This window comes from Bubalus kerabau, chromosome 5 (assembly GCF_029407905.1).
Source record: "Bubalus kerabau isolate K-KA32 ecotype Philippines breed swamp buffalo chromosome 5, PCC_UOA_SB_1v2, whole genome shotgun sequence".
In the NCBI taxonomy this organism is placed as follows: Eukaryota; Metazoa; Chordata; class Mammalia; order Artiodactyla; family Bovidae; genus Bubalus; species Bubalus kerabau.
In genome coordinates this window covers 34,741,152-34,764,233 of record NC_073628.1, presented here as the reverse complement: position 1 = coordinate 34,764,233, position 23,082 = coordinate 34,741,152, and the positions used below count along the sequence as shown (strand labels likewise).

The 23,082-nt window shown below is 41.1% G+C and overlaps 1 protein-coding gene across 5 annotated transcripts in view; it reads left to right on the top strand.

Annotated features, from left to right (window-relative positions):
* The window catches only part of GAB2 (GRB2 associated binding protein 2), a 181,463-nt gene that overhangs the window by 28,836 nt on the left and 129,545 nt on the right, over positions 1-23,082 (top strand). The window lies entirely within an intron of this gene.

The window sequence follows — 23,082 nt, the reverse complement described above, 5'->3', positions numbered from 1 at the left end:
CAGTCACGGGGGTTTTCTTCTGAGGGTTTTATTATCTCCCAGGAGGCACAAGGCAGGGTGGCTGGGACTCAGAAAGAAAGCTGTACTCTTTGCCTGAAGAGTTTGGGTTGACAAAACAGCTGGAAATTGAAAGGGAAAATCTTGGAAGACCGGAGCAATAGAATAGAGCCTATGCATATAAACATCCCTCACGTATTTGGATGACCTCCGAATTGTACTTGGAGAAGTGAGACTTTTGTTATTCCCAGGTGGCTCAGTGGTAAAGAATCTGCCTGCAATGCAGGAGACACAGGTTCAGTCCCTGGGTCAGGAAAATCCCCTGGAGAAGGAAAGGGCAACCCACTCCAGTAAATCCCATGGACAAAGGAGTCTGGCAGGTTACATACAGTCCATGGGGTCGCAAAAGAGCCAGACATGACTGAGCGACTAGATCACCACCACCACCAAGTAAGAATTTCAGGAGCCGGGAGGAAACCACGACTGGAAGACTGAAATTGCTAATGGAAGGGAAGCCTGGTGTGCTGCAGCCCATGGAGTTGTAAAGAGCTGGACACGGCTGAGCAACTGAACTGAACTGAGATTTCAGCTGCTTCTCAACACAGCAGAGATTTCATACATAGCAGAGAGATGTCAGGTTGGAGGTATGATAAAGACTTGAAACTTTTCAATGAAACCCTAGAACGGCTGCAGTTTAGAATTAAAGATTATATCCCCAGACAAAGGGACCTTTTGGGACTGATGAACATAATACCGAAATAGCCCTGACCCAACAAAGCATAAAATAAAGCCTCCACAGGTTCACAGTTATCCTTTAGTAATGTAACAGGCGGTCTCCTGTATTGCTGGCAGATTCTTTTACCAACTGAGCCACCAGGGAAGCCTGATTTTCCCGTAATTTCAGGTTTATGCTTACTAAGGAGGAAGCCAGGGCAAGGAGACAGCCAAGGACATTTTATTGAGTCAAATGGGACATGCTTTTAATCAGGTTTTAGTGTTATAGCTTCTGGAAAGCGCCTTGAGATCTCTTGATAATCTCACCAAATCCACATTTCAATTTGGTACTCATGAGTGTTTAGAGAGTCACTGGTAAACTAACTAGCTTCCTCGTGGAGAATAGTTGAAGCCTCAGAAGGAAAATAGTCCTAAATTAGACTAAGGAAGTATGAGATCACAAGAGACAGTAATGTGAGCAGAGGGAGTTGTTGATCAGATAGTTCAGAAATCTAAATCACCTTAAACACATTTTTATTCTCTTTTTCCTTTTAAGTATGTAGTGAACACTTGCTGACTGCTTCCCCTGAATCCACTTCCCCTGTCTCCATCCTAGCAGTGCCTTAATTTCTGTTGAGACATCTGTGTCTCTGAGGATGCTGGCTCCATCCACCCTTAATCAAGGTTTGGCCAGTCAGAAAGTTCCATTCCCCCGGCCACCATGATTATTTTGATTGGGGATGTGACCTAGGAGGTGCAATCTAAATAAGCTCTGGTTGGTGTGGTGTGTGGGTGTGATTTGGTTACAGAGAGTTAGCTATCAATCTGTACTCTGACCCTAGGCTTCCAAAGAGGTTCCCGCTGTTGTGGATATGCCCTTGGAGTGAAAAGGGAGAAAGAACCAGTGCCTCCCTGTCAGGGCTGCTGTGAAGATTGCATGGGAGTTCATAGGGCACCTTGCAGAAAGTCTGGCATAAAATATGAATTAATGCTTTAAGGACTTTCTAAATTACTGATGATAGAAACAACCCCAGACAAACATAAGCAGAAAGCTAGAAAGGTACTACAGAAGCTCAGAAAATTGAAGGACATGTTCTGGATGCCTGTGCAACTCTGAGGGCTTGAGATAACGCAGTCAAATTTCAGTGCCCCGGGGCTCCCCCTGTGTCTCGTGACTGCTTGTCTGTGGTTGGATTTCTTTTCTCTAAGTCATAAGCAGGAAAGTCACCTGCAACCTCTAGCGTTCCTGTCTCTGTGACCCAAAAGGCAAGGTCCCTGTTCTTGAAACTCCAAATTAAAAAGTCTTCGGGAAGAATGCTAACAGCTTGGGTCATATTAATACGGATCACGGGCTGCAGCCAGGTTTCGGAGAACTTGGTTGAACACTTCCCTTGTAGGTGGGGCGGGGTATGAGTGGCCACGCCACCGAGTTCATGTCCTCACTGCATGAAGAGCAGTTTTTCCTAAATGGTGCTGAATAGTAAAACAAGTGTCCATAGTTATTCAGTCTTGCTTTTCTTCCTAAGCAGATTTATTCTCCTCCTCTCTCTAATCAGAGTGGAAGCAAGAAATGTGAAAGTGGGGAAGGAGGTTCAGTGTGAATCTTACAGTTCACTTACTACGTAGTAAGTGACTTTTGCATGTATTAGTCTATTACCTCTTATTAAATCTTTAGTATAATCCTGCGAGGTAGATAATACTGCCATTTCAGCCAGAAACATGTGCAGGCTAAGAAACTGACCACCCCGGACCACCAAACATCCAGGTGATGGAGCCAGGAGCTAAAGCTGGGTCCTCATTTCTCCAAAAGTGTAGCACGCTCTCGGAGTGAAGTAAGCTACACGTTCCTGGCCGGCATGTCATTCCCCGTCCTCCCCTGGACACCCACCCCATCTCTCCCTTGTCAGGAGCCTGGAGTCAAACTTGAAACCTGGGTGAGTGGGGCGGGTATTCCCTGGTGGTCCAGTGATTAGAACTTTGTGCTCTCACCACTGGCTTCAGGCCCTGGTTGGGAACTAATATCCCACGAGCCACACAGCACAGCCAAAAAGAAAAGAAACAAGGGTCTATAACTTGAAACCGAGGTTCTTCCAGACCTACAGGACATCCTTCTGTCTTCCCGTAGTAGACAAAGAATGTGTTCGCCCTAAAATAAAATTAAAGCTTGGGTGTTGACCTAAAACTGGAAAACAGATTTCTGAACACAGCCTTTTACTTAAGTAGCAAAAAAGTTATGGCAGAAGCTGGATGGCCTGTATTTGAATCCCACTAACTACCAATGAGGCAGCATACTCTGTGCTTCAGTTTATCTATCCATGCTGCTGCTGCTAAGTCGCTTCAGTCGTGTCTGACTCTGTGCGACCCCATAGACGGCAGCCCACCAGGCTCCCCCGTCCCTGGGATTCTTCAGGCAAGAACACTGGAGTGGGTTGCCATTTCCTTCTCCAATGCAGGAAAGTGAAAAGTGAAAATGAAGTTGCTCAGTCGTGTCCAACTCCCACCGACCCCATGGACTGCAGCCCACCAGGCTCCTCTGTCCATGGGATTTTCCAGGCAAGAGTGCTGGAGTCGGTCACCATTGCCTTCTCCATATCCATCCATGACGTGAGGCTCATGACAGAACCTCATTCATAGGGTTAGTTGCAAGGATTAAATAAGCTAATATATAAAGCACTTAGAGTACCTGTAAGTACTGTATCAGTGTTAGATCTCTTTATTAAAGTGTGTGATTTTTAGTTGACTCTTGTGGTTAGTGCCAAAAAAGGCAGACTTTCCACTTAAGGAATCTTCATTTTGTTACTTGGATTCATATATGGGGTGTATACATTGAGCTCTCAAAGAAGCAAACACACCTTAGCATAGTCTAAGGCAATAAACTGCTATGATCAGGGAGCACAGCTCTAAAGGGAAATCCGTCTCCCTGCCTGTCTAGTCCTGTTTACACACCTACTATTAACATTTTTCTCATATGTCCCTTTATCATAACTACATACTGATCTTTTAAACATGTGAGTTTAAATAAGCTTCCCTTGTCAGATCCATCAGACTAGGGTAAATGCATGAGTCTGGAGGGCACAGTGGTCACTTCCTCCAAGGTACTGACGGTGGTTTGGCAAAAGGGAGTGTCCGAGTGTACGTGGTAAGAGGGTCTGTTTGTGTGGCTTCTGAATGGAATACACTTTCCTAAATGAAGAGCTAGGACATCCTGGCAGGATTTCAGGGTTGCAAGGCTCCCAAAGAAAATCTGGAGCCCCGATCACTGAGTCAAAGAGAGCGATGGAGACACACCACTCACTGGCTCCATAAGCTTCACAGGTTTTGGGGTGGCCCAGGTCTGGGGCCCTTTCTCTGCCTCACACTCTAGCTCATATATTTGTACCTGGTTTCTAGGATTGGATCTGGAACTCATAATCAATAAGTCTGAAGATTTTGCCTCTTTATCGGTGGCCACATTTGTAATGATACCACCATATGCCATTAAGTTGTTTAATGATTACTGGTCTCCTGTTGCCTTTGTCTTTGTCATTTTTTCACATATTTGCTGTACAGTTAAACGCTTTTCCCATATGAAGCATTTTACAACAAAAACATCCCCCATGTCTGTGAGACTGTAGAGACATTTATACAGAGGCAGAGCCTTAGATCCTTCCAACTGTATCTGGATTAAAAGACAAAAGTCAGACTACTTTAAAATCAAAGTGAATAGTTGTAGCCTTTGATTTGAAAAAGTTAATATGGATGAGGATATTTCATAATAGTAGCTTAAGTCAAATGCCTGAATATTGGAAACTGTACGGTTTATGATCTTCCCTTTGTTACACATGTCCCTGTGTGTGAAGTAGAATTTTCAGTATACACTGCAATTAAAACAATATCTGAATGGGTTTGATCTGTTCTTCATTTGAGATCCAACTTAGCAACTGCCTTCTTGCATTGGTTTTCCTCACCACCCCTTTATCTTTTGTATGCACAGAATTAATAAAGCCCTAGCATGGTTTTTTCCCCTTTAGTTCTTAGTTCCCTGTTGTGTCTACCACCCACGCAGAGGAAATAATGAGTCTTACCTTTGTACTTCTGTAGAACTGTGTCCTCGAATTACAGTACTTACCACAACGTATTATTGTTGCATACAATCTTTCTCCAACTCCAATAGAATTATCAAAACCTGGGAGATAGGGATATTCTTATTCATCTTTGTAGTCTTAGCACTCAGAATAGTGCCTGGCAGATAATAGGCATTTAGCAAATATTTGAATGAATCATCATTTTACACAGTAAGAAATGGATGATTAGTGAGATATGATGACTGACATATCTGAGACTGGCAGACCTGAGACACGAACTTAGGGCTTCACATCTACCCTCCTTCCAGGTCTTTCATTTTTGTAAGTATTTGTTGACAGGGACATCATTTTATAATGAGTCCAGAAATAGCACAGCCAAAGCCACACCTGTCATAAATACAAGATTGTTTGCATCATAGACCCTGGTCTTTAAAATTTTGTTTTTCTCTGAGAGCCAATGAGGAAGTCTTGAGGGTGGAGAAACACCTGGGGGAGTCAAGTGTGTGGAAAATCTCTATTGAGAAAGTTGGTGTTTTGAGGTTGTAAGACCAAATTGGGATCAACTTTTTAAGTCACTGGTTGGAATGTGTGACCAAGGTTGGTCTGCTGATCATGCTTTAATAGGGTATTACTTCAGCCGGACCTCATGATGTATCAAATCTCTGCCAAGGGGTCTCATGGAAAGTAAACTGGGCCTGGAATGTTTCACTTAACAAAAGCAAGTCCTTCAACAAGCAGGTGTTGATACCAGCTGTGTCAGGCCCTGCACTGGGCTGGGGCAACAAAGAAGCATTAAAAGAGCCTGGCTTTAGGGGAGCTGTCAAGTCCACCACACTCCTTAGATTGAGCGGTAGTCACCCCTCAGTATCCACAGATGGAAAAAACCCATGGATACAGAAGGCCAACTGTATTCATTGTAATTCACCATTGAATGTAAGGAATGTGAGTATCCCTAGATTTTGTTATCCACTAGGGCTCCTTGAACCAATCTCTGGGATACCAAGGGATGGTTGTATTACACAACATAGTAAATCTGTTACAGAAATATGTATGGATACTCTAACAACAGAGGAGCTGGAGATAGAAAGGATCTAGTTAACATAAACCATAATAATAGCTCCATTAATTGAGTGCCGTGGCAGGCATTGTATTCTAAACAGTTTACATGTATTAAGTATTGTTTATGTTTTTGAAAGTTTTCCTTGTCTTGGGCCCCTTCAGTATGTATTAAAGAATTTTAAACTCCATGTTTAGAAGCTTTGACCTTTTCTGTTTTATGACTTGGGGTCCCTAATTTGATTGGAGGGAGTCATGACAACCACCTGGCCGCCTTAGATCTGACTGTATAGAATGGGTAACAGAATAGTTATTCACATCAGTATTGATGGTTTCCCTACCACTCTCTCCCTGGTTGCTGAAGTGGACAGATTCTTGTTTTCTGGGTCTACTCTCAAGACTCAACTTTGTTCTGATAAACTGAAGGGATGAAAATGTAAAAATCAGGAAGACACACTGAATCTCCATAGAAAAGAGTTGAAAGATAAAGAGGAAAGAGAAGAGTACAGATTTAAAACTGGGTGTGGAAGGTTGGGGTAGGTAGACTGGTAAGTGAGACACCCTGAACAACTGCAGCCATTGATGATGAGAAGGTAAAATGATGGGTTATACCCATTGATAAGTAAAGACTGAGATTATTCCTTTTCTTTTTAACCTTTAATTGCTGGAATGTCTCTAAATGCCATTCTGCCCAGGACTAAGGCACTTAGATTGTTAGGATTTCTTCAGGTTACACGTATCGCTCTCCACTTGAGCTGGTTTTTTGTCCCTTTCCTTGCTTCATAGTTTTTCTCTTTAGGCAAGTAGCTGGAAAATGAGGAATTCTTATTTTCCTTCTCAGAGTTTTTTATTTAGAGGGATAGAGTGGGCCTAACACTAGGGCCACTAGTGGAATAATATAGTTTAAGTATCCAGTGTTGAACCTTAAGGGACTGGTCAGATTTATTTGAAGCATTGTTACCATATTGTCAACTAAGACTTCAGTGTCTGTCTTATTTATTGCCTTTGTGCTTGCTGCTACAATCCACAGCAGGGATCACAGATGCTCTTACTCTCTCAGCACCTCTGGTGAGTGTCCCTGGCAGGTCTAAAGCAAAGGTGGGAGGGTAGGAGCTGAAACAGAGTGGCTGATGTGAGAGCATTTTGTCAACCTACAAAGGATGCTATTTTGTACAAAGCCTGGCACAGAGCGACATTTAATAAAAGTGTGTTGAATGAAAAGAAGAGAAAAAAAAAAAAGCACATACCTGTTACCCATACCAAAAATCTCTTCTTTTCCAACCTACCACCCCCCCCCCCCAAAAAAAAGGGCCATTTAGTTACATCTTAGGACATTTGCCAAAGAGTTGCCCAACTACCTGAACCTGGTGATTTTCCTGTGTGTACCTGTGTGGACAGTGCCCACATGGTGGACCACCATTCAGTAAGTTAGAATTCTTTGGTTGCTAGTAAGAGAAACGTGGCCACAGCAGCTTAAACATACCAGTGTTACTCTCTCATGTAAAAGAAGCTCAGAGATTGGAATCCAGGGTTGGTCTAATGGATCCATTGAGTCTTTAGGGACCTAGGGTCCTTCTGTCTTTGCTGCTGGTGACTTTCATCCTTAACCAGCTGAGAAAGCACTCCCCTTTCTGCTGCTGCTTTGAATATAGAAATAACAGTGGTGCTCCGAAAGTCAGCCTGTACCAAAAGGTTCAAAACACAGAATGAACCGCTGCTGAATCTGCTATATTTCTGCTGTCTGTATAATCTGTAACAGCACCACTAACAGTGAAGGTAATCAGTATCCTAGAAGATGCCAGGAGTAATTCAAAGTAGTTTCTCTTTCCTAGAAAGGACGACAGACCATTTATTCTCTCTGATGGTAAGTTTTCAGAAAAGAAGGAAACAAGTGGAAGAATGCTGTTTGCAGGGCTCAAGTGTCCTTCCTCTGGAGCCTCCCAGAGGATATAGGTTCATCACATGAATGGATGACTCTCCGAATATAGTGGAAAGAAACTGTCATCATTATAGCTGTACAAATCATTCTCTCACTGGGTTCATGGAGTCTCTCCTGCAGAACAGTGCCTTGGAGGTTAGAAAAAGGATGATAGCTCTTAGGAGCTGTAGGACTGTGCAGCCTTGGTCAGGGTGAATGTAGGGGGATAAGAGTATCCCGAGGCATAGTTTGTATTATGTAATTTCAGTTCTTACAGTAACTCTATTAAATGCGGTAGGGTCCTCGTTTTATGTTTAAGGGAACTAAAGTTTTAGAGGATTTGTGTCACTTACCCAAATGTCACCCTTGTAGGGATGGTACAGGGATTTGAATGCAAATCTGCCTAACTTCAGAGCCTTCAATTTTATTTTTGCCTACCTTTCAGAACAGATGTTAGACTATGTTTAAGAAGTCGCGTGGGTCCTTTCTGTGACTTTACTAATAGCCGTAACAAAAGTTGTCTCCCTTAAGAATTGGTGTTTGGAGTTCTACTTCATTCAGCAATCATGTGCTTGCCCCCTACCCCACCCCATGTGAGCATAGCTATGCTGGATCCCAAGAGGGAACACTAGAGAATCAAATAATAACCCTCTTCCCGAGGAGCTTCCAGGGTAGTGAATGATCATAATATAAATAATGCTAAGTAGAATGATGTTGGTCGTGTAACCTGAGGTCTCCTGGAGGAGCGTGGATGAAGGCTCCAATGAGAGAAGGAAAAAGATCCTCCTCTCGCATGTAAGAGGCAGAGCCGTGTCTGTCAGAGCCTAACATCTGTTTTAGCCACCTGAGCTCTTTTAATCTTCACAATAACCATGTAATATCCTGATTATACGGATGAGCAACCCACCCAAAGTTTCACAGCAAGTACTCAGTGAATGGGATTTTCCGGTTCCTTCTTGCCCTTTCCATTAGGCCACTGAGCACAGTTTCTTCTAATGTTTTTTAAAAAATAACATATATGTAGTGGTGCAAGTCCCATTCTATACACAAGTGTATGTGTTGTGTGGGACTCAGTGTAGATTTCCTTGCTTCCGCCTGCCCCTTCCCCCACTACAGGCCTGCCTTGGCTGCTCAATGGCAAGTCTCAGCTGCTGGGGCTTTCTCCTCATTTCCTAGCACTGCTGCGTGTCTCACCTCCCTGAGTGAGGGTTGGGCTCTGGTACGTCTCTGTCATGCCCATCATGGAGACAGCCGTGGCCCCTCCGAGGCCTGAGCTCCATCCAACCAGACCCATGAAGGCTCTGGCTCCTCCTAGCAGTTCCACATGCAGATGTTGGGTGTGTTTTCCCCAGGGGCTGTCCCAAGGGGTTGGGGTAGCACAGCCTGGCTGTGGAGGCCTTAACACCTCTGCTGGGGAGGGGAAGGAGCCAGCAGATGAGTTACTTGGTGTCTGCCTTTCTCCTCCCATCATTCCCCCTCTGTTCCTCACAGACACTGTTCTTAGCTACAGTAGTTCTGTGTCATTCAGCTTGGAGCATTCTGAATGATTGTGCCCTTGCTTGTACTTTCATATTAAACTATAGCCAGCTTATTAATACACAGCCTTGTGTTTGCTTTCCTCCTTACCCTGCCTCACTAGTCTTGTTCCCCCCTGCCTCTGCTCTGACAGTTCAACAGCTGAGGAATCAGGTGAGTTTGGCCTGGAACTCTTTTCTGAGGAATCTGGGCAGGTTGGTATTCAGTGAAAAATAAATGGGCCTCCCCTGGTGGGCCAGTGGTTAAGAACCTGCCTGCCAAAGCCAAGGACACAGGGTTCAATCCCGGGTCAGGGAAGATCCCGCAGGCCGCAGAGCTAAGTAAGCCCATACGTCACAACTACTGAAGCCCACGTTCTAGAGCCTGTGCTCCACCACAGGAGAAGCCCGCCCCCCGCACCTAGAGAGTAGTCCCCTCTCACCGCGATTAGAAAAAGCCCTCACCCAGCAACAAAGACCCAGCATGGCAAAAAAAAAAGATTTTTTTAAAAAAGAAAAATAAGTATCTTTTCCACCCCAGACCCTTGCTGAGATTAAGCTGGCTTGCCTTTTGTTATATTTCACCGAACCGTAGGATAACAGGTAACATTGACATGCTTTGTATCCCAGGTGCTATTCTGAGACCTTATCACTTTGTGCACTGCAACCCTGTGAGATAAACCATGGCGATAGTTCTGTATTAGCATCTACAGATCAATGACGTTTTTTATTTTTTGGCAGGATGGTTATCACTTTTGTTAAAATGGAGCGTGTTTGTTATTAATCAAAAATGCTGGAAAATTCAAAGGGAAAAAAAACAAGAATTCACCCCCTAAATCCCATCATCTGAGAATAACTGTTCACCGAATAACATTCCATACAGCTCTCGTAAACCTCAGGCTTTCACAACTGTGTAGTTTTATGTGCGGATAAATGCTTTTGTTATTCCTGTAATTTGCTAACACATAAGATGTGTTTTTTTCCTCCCCCACCCCCAAAAACACTTTTTATTTTGTGTCACATGCGCCTGTTTTGCAGAGGAAAGTTTCTAGCCCAAAGCAGAAGATACTTAACAGCAAGATGATCTGCCCTGATGTGATTCTTCTAATGGAGGAGGATGTCCCCACAAAATGTGACAGAGATACAAGTTTCAGATCCTAGAGTTTTAGCAACCAAAAGAAGCTATAGGCCATGTTAGCTGATCAGAGGTACATTTTTGGCTATTCCATTACATTTTAGATTTAAATTTTGCTACACTAAGTTGTGGCTCAAAAGTAGTAGAGACACATACTTAACTATCAAGTTCATATCCACCGCAAGCACACCCATTTAATGGGCAACAGAACCCAATGTTAAAAGCAGAGGTGACTAAGTTTCTACTGCAGTGAGTGCCAGTGATTAAAAGAATCAATTGGAGACCAAAAGGGATGATGAGTTTTCCTGCCCTTGGGGATGTTTACCTGACTCTGAAGATGATCTTTTAGAGCCTGAAGTTGAAGATGAAAACTACACAATTTATTATTTTTCTTCTTTTCTGTTGTTATTCTGTATGTTGTTCAGTTGTGAAGTTGTGTCTGACTCTTTGCAACCACATGAACTGCAGCACACCAGGCTTCCCTGTCCTTCACTATCTCCCTAAGTTTGCTCAAACTCATGTCCGTTGAGTTAGTGATGCCATAGAACCATCTCTTCCTCTTGCCCCCTTCCCCTCCTGCCATCAGTCTTTCCCGGCAGTAGGGTCTTTTTCAGTGAGTCAGCTGTTCGCATCAGGTGGCCAAAGTATCGGGGCTTCAGCTTCAGCATCAGTCCCTCCAATGAATATTCAGGACTGATTTCCTTTAGGAGGGACTGGTTGGATCTCCTTGCAGCCTAAGGGACTCACAAGAGTCTTCTCCAACACCACAGTTCAAAAGCATCAGTTCTTCAGCGCTCAGCCTTCTTTATGGTCCAACTCTCACATCCATACATGACTACTAGAAAAGTGATAGCTTTGACTATATGAATCTTTGTCAGCAAAGTGGTGTCTCTGCTTTTTAATATGCTATCTAGGTTTGTCATAACTTGTATTCTGTATAGTTCCTTATATAGTACATACAGTAGTCCCCCATTATGCATGGGGGAATATGTTTCAAGGTCCCCAGTGGATACCTGAGATTGTGGATAGTACCAAATTGTATATATACTGTCTTTTCCTATACATATACAACTGTGTATATATACACAGTTTATAACCTTGACACAATAAGAGATTAACAACAATAATAATATAATAGAACAATGATAATATACTATAATAAAAGTTATGCAGATGTCATCTCTCTCTCAAAATATCTTATTGTACTGTACTTACCCTTCTTCTTGTGATGATGTGAGATGGAAAAATGAGATGAAGTGAAGTGAGGTGAATGACACAGGTGTTGTGACAAAGTATTAGGCCACTATTGACCTTATGACAATATATCAGGAAGAGGATCATTTGCTTTGTGGGATCCTGAGTCATCAAGCCATGACAGCATCAATGATTGAATCTCAGAAGCAGATGTTGTCAATGGTTGCGGATTCCAAACAGGACAGAGATTTCATCATGCTACTCAGAACAGTGCATAATTTAAAACTTATGGGGTGCTTATTTCTGGAATTTTCATTTAATATTTCTGGACCACAGTTGACTACAGGTAACAGAAACCCCAGAAAAGTGAAACTGTGGGTAAAGGGAAACGGCTCTGTTCATTGAAATACCACCTTCTATTCGAGTCCATTGTTGCTTCTCTTACTTACTTTGTACAAATAATTAGTGAAATTCCTGCTTTTTATAGTATACTTTGTTCCAGTTTTTATTAAAGTGTTTGCTCATACTGTGACTACCTTTATAGCAATCTGTATACATTTAGTTGAGATTATAGCGTGCTTTCTAATCACCAGTACTATATTTCAATGACTTGTAGGCATATATGATTTAGCTGTAGAGTCAGTTTTTAGTAGAATTTCTGGGTCAAAGTATATGTGGATTTTCACTGCCAAATTAAGAGAAGTGATGAGAATCATGAGAGAACTGAATGGGCTCATTTTTTGTGTGTGTATCTTTTAAGGTAATTTTTGGGGGGCCTAGAATAATATGCATAAAGTCCTTGCTTTGAGAATTTGAGGTGACAAAATTTTTCTGAATATCTTTCCGGATAGCAAGCCTATTATAGAGCAGTTGGAAATTAATTATATCAATGAGCAATTTTAATCTGTTGATTGGCCAGACAAATACTATTCCTTAGTAGCAGGATGAATTACTCCTTATTCCTCACTTTGTGCTACTCTGTCTTCACACTCACAGTATTCTTTTGGAGACCTTATCTTCTGTGCCAGTCTGATTTCCACATAAGAATTCTGTTGGTTTTTTTTTACATCTATCAGCTAGTATTTGTGCTATAACATCTGTGCACCAAATCTGTATAAGCACTGTTCTAGGAACTTAGTAAATGTTGGAATCTAATTGAGTTTATATTGTGAGTATATTAAAGCTTTTGCACCATTTTATAGTTTAGAAAACATTTTTATATTTGTTCTCCCGTTTGATCTTAGAATCAACTCTGAGAGTTGAGAAAAATCAAACCCAGAGAAACTGTGTCTGGTGTAGAGGCACACACCAGCTAATGACTGGACATCCAGACTGTACTCTGCCAGTTAGCGGCTGAACATTCACTTAAACATGATGCCTGGAGAGGGAGGGGTCATCATTCTTGGTTGAGCAGTTCAAACCCGTCTTGAAACGAGAAAGGGAAATGTTTCTTGATAACTTATTTTTAGGTGAGGGCTCCTGTCCCCCAGAGGCTTTATCCCCTCAGTCTGGGTGGCGGTTGCATTCCTTAGGGGAATGAGAGGATGATGAGTAGCTGTTAGTTTGCTTGCCTCACCCAGATTCCATTCCTACCTCCCAGGACTGTCCCTGTTTCCACTCAGCTCTTCAGTAACAGTCAATCCCAGTCTTTGGCTGGACTTGACTTTTTGGTTTGAGGAATACCCCTCCCATCTCTGTCTTCCTCCTTGAGCTTTGGCTAGGAGCCCTTTAATTGCTGTTGACTGAAGAACTGGAGGCCAGCCCCTGCATACCGGGAATGCCAGTGGCTTTGTTAGCTGAGGAGGGCACTGCATTAGCACTGCCCTCTAAATCCCAGAGCAGGTGGAGGAAATCTAATTAGCACTGAGTAAGCCAAGGCCCCCTTGGGGAATTTCTGATAAAAGGTCAGTACAAAAGGAGAAGGAACACCAACAGAGTTTTCCTAATGGGAACTTTCTGAAATGGACTGGGCATCCAATAAGCTGAATTCTAGTCTTTGCTTCTAGTGGCTTTTTGACCACTGGTAAGAGTCCCTGTAATTACCTGAAGTTTCATTTTTCTTGTCTGCTGTCTATTCCTTTGCAAAACAAATACTTGTTTTGTAAAAGTATCAAGGTGCTATCACCTGGGAAGCTTTTCCCAACATTTGTATATCCAAATCTTACTCTATCTCAGATATGAGGTGAATGTGTCTAGTTTGTGAAAAGTTTTCCAGGAAAATTTGAGAATATCCTTGGGTTATGCTCTTTGGAGAACTTAGCCACACACACCTCACTTGAAGCCTAGTACAGTGTTTCCTCTGCACGCAGCAGTTGCTCAGTAAATATGCCTGAAAAGGGCTCATCCTAGGCTGTCCAGTGAGGAATTAGATACACTTTCAGTTGGGAAAAACACATTTGAACTGTGACAAACAGTAAGAGTTTTACAAAATTGTCATCATTGTTCAGTCGCTCAGTTGTGTCTGACTCTTTGCGACCCCGTGGGCTGCAGCACGCCAGGCTGCCCTGTCCTTCACCATCTCCCGGAGCTTGCTCCAACTCGTGTCCATTGAGTCAGTAATGCCATCCAGCCATCTCATCCTTTGTTGTCCCCTTCTCCTCCTGCCCTCAATCTTTCCCAGAATCAGGATCTTTTTGAATGAGTTGGCTCTTCTCATCAAGATGGCCAGAGTATTGGAGCTTCAGTGTCAGCCTCAGCCCTTCCAATGAATATTTAGGGTTGACTTCCTTTAGGATCGACTGGTTTGATCTCCTTGCTGTCCAAGGGACTCTCAAGAGTCAGTAGTGAGCTAGCTGTAAGCAGCATTGTTTAACATAAAATAGTAGCATTCGTTGTATTCAGTGCAGTTAATCTCGTGAAATTTTTAAGTTAAATTTATGCATACTTTGCTGCAATTTTAAGAGAATTTCATCTTGGATTGTGGTTGAAAGCCTTGGATCTAGACAAGGATCTCTATTGGAATAAATAAGGTCCTAGGGGAATGAGTGTCAAGAATTAATATGGAAAAGACATTGGGAATGTAGGTTCTAGTCATTACCCAAGCTACCTGAGCAAATCACGTTTCCCCTGCAACTTCATATGCTGCTGCTTTCTTGTCCTGAATGTCCTCTGCCTGACTTTGCCCCCATATGTGCTTGGTAAGGCTTGACTTAAATATCCCTTCTATAGCATCTATCTGATTCTGGAATACAGTTGCTGCTAAGTCGCTTCAGTTGTGTCCGACTCTTGCAACCCCATAGACGGCAGTCCACCAGGCTCCCCCGTCCCTGGGATTCTCCAGGCAAGAACACTGGAGTGGGTTGCCATTTCCTTCTCCAATGGATGAAAGTGAAAAGTGAAAGTGAAGTGGCTCAGTCGTGTCCGACTCTTCGCGACCCCATGGACTGCAGCCTACCAGGCTCCTCCGCCCATGGGATTTTCCAGGCAAGAGTACTGGAGTGGGGTGCCATTGCCTTCTCCACTGGAATACAGTAACTGCTTGTAAATACCTGTTAAATGGTTGAGAACTTTCCCTCAGATCTCCAGGTACTTTTTCTGGGCTCTTCTTTCTACCTCTCCATCAGCAGTTTTTATAGTTATAACTATAGTCTCCATTTGTAGTTTTTGAAAAAATACCTGTTTCTCTTCTGCTGGAATACAGACATTGTTTCCTTCATCTGTGTATTCCCAGCACTTAACCTGGTGCCTGGTACATAAGAGGTGCTTCATAAATGTTGGAATGAATAGGCATTTTTTAAAGGAGTGTACAATAGATGATTCAATAAAACACTTACTGAACACTTAGAGTGGGGTGCCATCGCCTTCTCCGACAACAGATGGTTCAATAAAACACTTACTGAACACTTATTATATACCAGGTATGTGGTTGATGCTGGGATAGATACAAATATGTGTGAGAGAGCAATATTTTCCTTTGAGGAGCTTACGGATTAAAAAGTTGAAGCATAAACACACAGAGGTGCTGACAAAGCCATTTGAGTTAGTATCTAGCTATTATGTGTGGATAATGTGTAACTTCCCATTTCTGTGTTTGAATATTGGTCACTAAAACCAGACAGGAAGCATGTCTCTCCATCGTGATTGATTTTCTCAGTAATAAGTGATAAACTTTGTTTCTGATGTGATGGTGTAGCGGTCCAAAGCAGATTAATTTGAGGGGGCAGAAGGAGCCTTGCCCTTTTTAAATCGACTACTAAGAGGTTGTATAAAATCTCCCATTATGATAATGGACTTGTCGATTTCTACTTGCAGTGATCACAGCTCTTGCTGTATATATTTTGAGGCCATGTTTTAGAATTATGTATCTTCCTGGACCTTTGAACCTCCTATCTGTGTAAAGTTAACCTTTTGTCTTAATATCTCCTTCCTTGATAGTCATTTAGTTGCACCAGCATTCTTCTGTGTAGGATACATGCCTCAAGCAATTTTTATTTCTTCCATCCTGTGACTTTGAGCCTACCACTGCTCTTATATTTCAGGTGTATCTTTTTTTTTCTTAATTTTTTTTTTGACCCTGCAAGTATGGCATATAGCATCTTGGTTCCCCAACAAGAAATGGAACCCGTGTCCCCTGCATTGGAAGCATTGAGTCTTAACCACTGGACTGCCAGGAAAGTCCCTTTTAAGAACAATGTATAACTGGATTATGTTTTATATATATGTCTGACAGTCTTTGTCTTTCAAGTCAGAAGTTTCATTAATTCACATTTGTTATGGTTAATACATTAAGACAGTTTTTGTCTTTTAATTGGTGAGTTTAACTGATTTACATTTATTGTGATTATGGAAATATTTAGATTTATTTCAACCATCTAGGGTTGTGATGTGTGTGCTTGTCTTTTGGATTGAGTATTTTACTTACTTTTCCTCATTTTATTTTTACTCCTCTACTAATTTGGAAGTTATACTCTGTTTAATGATTAGAAGTTATCTTACATATTCTGTTATTCATACTTATAAAATTCTTAAATGTGATTGACAGTATGTTCACATGGTTTTAATATCAAATATTTGAAAAGTGTACTATGAAGAATCTGCCTTTTATCCTCCTGTCTCCATATGCTCAATTCCAATTCCCCATATACATATGCCTATAATAAATATATATTAGGCTGCTATATTCTAATACAAATTATTAGATACAAGTATATAAGTATTCTTTTTAACTATTTTATACAGGTAGTAATAAAGCACAACTTTCTATGTACTTAGCTTGTTCTACTTAGTATATCTTGATACTCTTTCCATATTGATACATGGGTTTACTTCCCCACTATATATGTGCACACACACGCACATATATATTTAATGTACTGTGCTTAGTTGCTCAGTCATGTCTGACTCTTTGCAACCCCAGGGACTGTGGCCTGCCAAGGCTCCTCTGTCATGGGGATTCTCCAGGCAAGAATACTGGAGTGAGTTGCCATGCCCTCCTCCAAGGATCTTCCCAACCCAGGGACCGAACTCAGATCTCCCACATTATAGACGGATTCTTTAACATCTAAGCTACCAGGGAAGCCCAAAAATACTGGAGTGGATAGCCTATCCTTTCTCCAGTAGATCTTCCCGACCCAAGAATCGAACTGGGGTCTCTTGCATTGCAGGCGGATTCTTTACCAGCTGAGCTATTAGGGAAGCCCCCTTTTCTTTTTTTTTAATAGTCAGGTGGTATTTCATCAATTGAAGGAACCATAACTAAATGTTTATTGATGGACAGTTACATTGTTTTCTGTCTTCTCCTTTAAGTAAATCTGCAAAATGTACGTATATCATTATGCACATGTATTAGTCTGTCTAGATCAAATTTCTAGAAAAGAATCTTGTAGTTAAAAGATCTATACTGTTGTAATTTAGATACATTTTATGTAATTTTCCCGCATTACCTTCCAGAGGGTTTGGATCTGTTTGCACTCCCACAGCAATATATGAGAGTGTGTTCCCACAGTCTTACCAACATAGTTGTCCAAGTTCTGGATTTTTGCCAGTCTCATGGGTAGAAAATAGAATTTCAGTATAGTTTCAATTTGTATTCCTTTTGTATGTCATTACTGATCATCTTTTCACATGTTTAAAAAATCATTTGTGTTTCCTTTGCTATGAGCAATCTGTCATATGCCTTGCTCATTTTCTCCAGTTCTTGGTCTCATTGATTTGTAGAAGCTCTTTATTTCAGAGACTGGCCTTTTATGGTGGGAATCGCAAATGTTAGCACAATGGTTATTACTTCTAACACAGCTTAACATTTGTTCTCTGCTTTTGCCTGTACGTGTATGTGTTAGCATGCTTTGGGTATCAGGCTTCTACACATACTTGTTTGTATTGCCATGTAAGATTTATAGATTTTTGTGTAGTCCCTTTAATCATCTTTTATTTTTTATGGCTTCTAGGCATCTTTGTAATAAAAAGTTATAAAAGAAATGTACTACATTTTATTCTGTTGCTTTCACAGTTTCTTTTTATGTTACATTTAAATCTCTGATCACTTGGAATTTATCCTGATCTGTGCTTAGGACAGATTCAAATTTGTCACAGTCGCATTTAAATCTTAAATGCCATCTCATATCTTTTTTCCCTGGTGGCTCAGACAGTAAAGAGTCTGCCTGCAAAGTAGGAGACCCAGGTTCAAACCCTCAGTCAGGAAGATCCCCTGGAAAAGGAAATGGCAACCCACTCCAGTATTCTTGCTTGGGAAATCCCATGGACAGAGGAGCCTGGCGGACTGCAGTCCATGGGGTCGCAAAGAATTGGACATGACTGAGCACTAATACTTACCTGTTTCCCAGAATTTGAGATATCACCTGTATCATAAACTAAGTATTTTATGCATTAGTACCCATTTGTGGATTTATACTATATTAAATTCCAATCATTTGTCTATCTGTATTTATGACCATGCACTTTGTTTTAATTAATGAGGCTTTATAGTGTATTTTTATCATACGGTTGCTTAAGTCTCTCCTTCCTGCTATTCTGTCTTTCTGGATGAGTCTTACACTTACCCTTTCCTATTTAAAAGTCAGTATTTTTACTCAGTTTTAATTTTTATAAATCCATTTAGTGAGAACTGATTTCTTTTTCAGCATATAAATTTTAATTTGATTGGTCTAAAGTGAACATCTTTACCTTCTATGTTAGTTCCCCATGGTTACTGTATGAAATAACTACAAATTTGTTGGGTTAAGACCACAGAAATGTAATCTCTCACAATTTGGAGGCCCAGAAGTCCAAAATCAAAGTGTCATAGGGTGCGCTCCCTCAGAAGACTCTAGGGGAGAATCTTTTCCATGCCTCTCTAAGCTTATGGTGGCTCCAGGTTTTCTTTCTTTCTTTCTTTTTTTTTTTTTTTTTTTTTTTTTTGCCTTGTAATAATATTCACAGGTTCCAGGGATTAGAATGTGCACATGTTTTTTGGAGAGCCACCATTTTTCTAAATTATATAAGAAACCTAGAAAAACTCCAATCATTCCTCCCAACTTAGGCTATCGTTACCCAGTATTTTAGTTTTAACTTCTTTATTACTTTACAGATTAAGTAGTAATCTTATTTCCTACTGGCAGAATTCAGATTTCCCACGTATTTATCAGTATCTTTGCTTGTCTTTGTTTCCTTTCATGTGAGACCTTCCATCTGGGATTGTTTTTCTTCTTCCTAAAATATATCCTTTAAAACTGACTTTAGTGAGGGTTTGTCTGTGGCAATCACGGTTTTTGTCTGAAAATAGCTTTATTTGCTTTCATTGTTGAAAGTTTCATTAGCTATAGACTTATGCATTGATAGTTAATATTTTTAAGATTTTTACAAAGTGTTTGTAGGCTCACAGCAAAATTGAGGGGAAATTACAGAGATTTCGCATATACCCCCTGCCTGTATACATGCGTGCACCATGCTCAGTTGCTCAGTTGTGTCCGACTCTTTGTGACCCCTTGGACTGCAGCCTGCCAGGCTCCTCTGTCCATAGCAATTCTCCAGGCAAGAATACTGGAGTGGGTTGCCATGCCTCCTCCAGGGGATCTTCCCAACCCAGGTCTCCTGCATTGCAGGCAGATTCTTTACCATCTGAGCCACCAGGGAAGTCCCATAGCCTCCTCATTATCCACATTCTCTGCCACAGTGGTACATGTGTTAAAACTGATGAAACTACATCGACAGGTCATAATCACCCAGAGTCCACGGTTGACATTATGGTTGTACATTCTGTGGGTTTGCACAGATGTATAACGGCATGTATCCATCCTTATAGTGTCATACAGAGTATTTTTCACTGCTGTAGAAGACCTCTGTGCTTTGCCTGTTCATCCTTTCCCCCTGGCAACCACTGATACTTTTATTGTTACCATAATTTTGTCTCTTCCAGAATGTTACACAGTATGTCACCATTTCAGGTTGGCTTCTTTCATTTAGTAATATGCATTTAATATTCCTTCATATCTTTTTATGGCTTGATCATGTATTTTTTTTAATTGGATTATATTTGACATACAAATTTAAGGTATACCCCATACTGATTTGATACTCGTATTTTCTTTGTGATTGCCACAGTAGCATTAGTTAATACCTTTTATCATGTAGCATAATTATTTCTTCTAGTGTTGGGACTAATTCATGTATCTTTTTCGTGCTGGATCATATTTTACTGTCTGAATGTACCACAGTTTATCCATTCACATACTGATAGACATCTTGGTTGCTTCCAGGTTTTAGTAATTATGAATAAAGCTGCTCTAAGTATCAATGTGCAAGTTTTTATGTGGACATAAGTTTTCAGCTTCATGAGTAAATGTAGCAGGAGCATAATTGCTGAATCATAAACTAAGAGCATGTTTAGTTTTTGAAGAAGCTATCAAGTTTTCCAAAATAGCTGTACCATTTTGCATTCCCACCAGCAGTGAATGAGAGTTCCTATTGGTACCATCTCCTGTCAGTGTTCTGGATTTGGGCCAATGGCACCCCACTCCAGTACTCTTGCCTGGAAAATCCCATGGATGGAGGAGCCTGGTAGGCTGCAGTCCAAGGGGTCGCGAAAAGTCGGACACGACTGAAGCGACTTAGCAGTAGCAGCAGTATATATGTAGAGATATCATCTCATTGTTTTAATTTGCATTTCCCTAATGACATATGGGAGAAGGCAATGGCACCCCACTCCAGTACTGTTTGCCCGGAAAATCCCATGGATGGAGGAGCCTGGTAGGCTGCAGTCCATGGGGTTGCGAAGAGTCGGACACGACTGAGCGACTTCACTTTCACTTTCCACTTTCATGCATTGGAGAAGGAAATGGCAACCCACTCCAGTGTTCTTGCCTGGAGAATCCCATGGACGGAGAAGCCTGGTAGGCTGCAGTCCAGGGGGTCGCTAAGAGTCAGACACAACTGAGCGACTTCACTTTCACTTTCCACTTTCATGCATTGGAGAAGGAAATGGCAACCCACTCCAGTGTTCTTGCCTGGAGAATCCCATGGACCGAGAAGCCTGGTAGGCTGCAGTCCATGGGGTCGCACAGAGTTGGACACGACTGAAGCGACTTAGCAGCAGTGATGTATGATGTGGAGCATCTTGTCATAGCTTACCTGCCATCTATGTGTCTTCTTTAGTGAGGTCTTGCATTCTTTGTATATTTTAGATGGCAGTGCATTATCAGATCTCTGTTTTACACAAATTTCTCCCAGTCTGTGGCTTGTCTCCTCGTTCTCTTGACAGTTGTTTTTTCTTAATACATTGGAAATATTTTTCTGTGGTCTTCTAGATCTTACTTTTGCTGTTGAGAAGCCAATTGATGGTCTAATTGCTCTTCTTTTGTGGATGATCTCTCTCTGCTTCTCTTTTAATATCTTTTTTTGTCTTTGGTGTTCTTAAATTTCATCATAATATGTTGTTTTTTATTTATCCTTCTTAACATTTGTTGAGCTTGCTGGATCTGAAGTTTGGTGTTCTTTCAGTTATTCTGGAAAAATTCTCAGCCATTAGCTGTTTGAATAATGCCTTTCTCCATTCTTTCTAATTTTACTTGAACTTCAGTGAAAAGAGTAGATACATGTTAGACTCCTCTAGCACTATCATCCATTAAACTCTGATTATTTTTAATCTTCATTTCTTGGTCACGTTCGATGGAATTTCCTTGGGTTGCTCTTCTAATTTACTAATTAATTCTTTAGATGTATCTAATCTGCTGTTTAACCTGGCCATTGACTTTTTTATTTCAACTGTAACTTTCATTTCTGGAAGTTATGTTTGGTATGTTTTCAAATGTGCATGGTTCAGTACTCTCTTGTTCCTCGCTAATTTTTTTCCAGTCTTTCTCTTAAATCTTAAGATATAAAAATCATAGACATTTCATATTTTGTCTCTAGTTTCAATATCTGAAGGCTTTGAGGATCTTATTTTGCTCTGTTTTTCTTGGCTGTCCCTCATGTGGCTTATTTTGGGATGTGTGGTTTTTGTTTTGCTTTTGTTTTAAGATCTAATGTTCCTTAGGACTTTTATCTGTGGGAATTATTTGAGGCCTGGGTAAAACCTTTATCCTGCTAGAAAGGATGAGGAGTTGCTTTTGCCAGTATCTTGAAAATATTGCTAAGTGGACTATTTGTAGATCTTCACTTGAGGTTGCATGGATTTGATCACAAATCTTCCTCAGAGCCAGCTTTTGGTTATGGATTCTTAGGAGAGACATTTCTCCTCTTCTGGGTGAGACAGGATAGCTTCTTTGTGGTCCCTTTCAGTGCTGTGGATTTGTTGATGCTTCATCTCTATATTGAGGGTATAGTCCATTGGTATCCCAAATTAAAAGGAGATTTCATATAAGACTGCTTCACCTAAGGTGGGCCCTGGACTTTATCTTCAGTTGCCCATACCATAAGTGATCGTTGCAGCGGTCACTAGCGTTTGTTACGTAGCCACAGGGCAAAAGCTGGCTTTAGTGTTCTCTTTCCTTCCAGGATTTCTGCTTTAATTTAATTATTTGTTATTATGAAAAGGTACACAATATAAATTTAACCATGTAAACAGTCTTTAAGTATGCAGTTCAGTGGCATTAGATAATTCACAGTGTTATTAGATACCACAGTGGTGGTAATATCACAGTGGTGATCACCACCACCATCCGTCTCCATGACATTTTCATCTTCCCAAGCTGAAATTCTGTGCCCATTAAACAATTACACTCCATTACCTCCAGCCCCCAGCAACTGCCATTCTAGTTTTGGTCTCTGATTTTAACTATTCTAGTTACCTCATATAAGTGCAATCACAGAAAATTTGCACTGTCTCTGGCTTATTTCACATAGTATAATGTCTTTAGCATGTGTCAGAACTTCCTTTTTTCAGGCTGGATAGTAATCCATCATATGCATAAGATAGATGCATTTTGTTTATCCTTTCTTTATTAACAGACATCTGGGTTGTTTCCACCTGCTTTTCATTTCCTTTAATTTTTGCTCTGTGCAGATTCCTTTAATTTTCATTCCCTCAAGTATTCTTGACAGCTCAGCATGATGCAT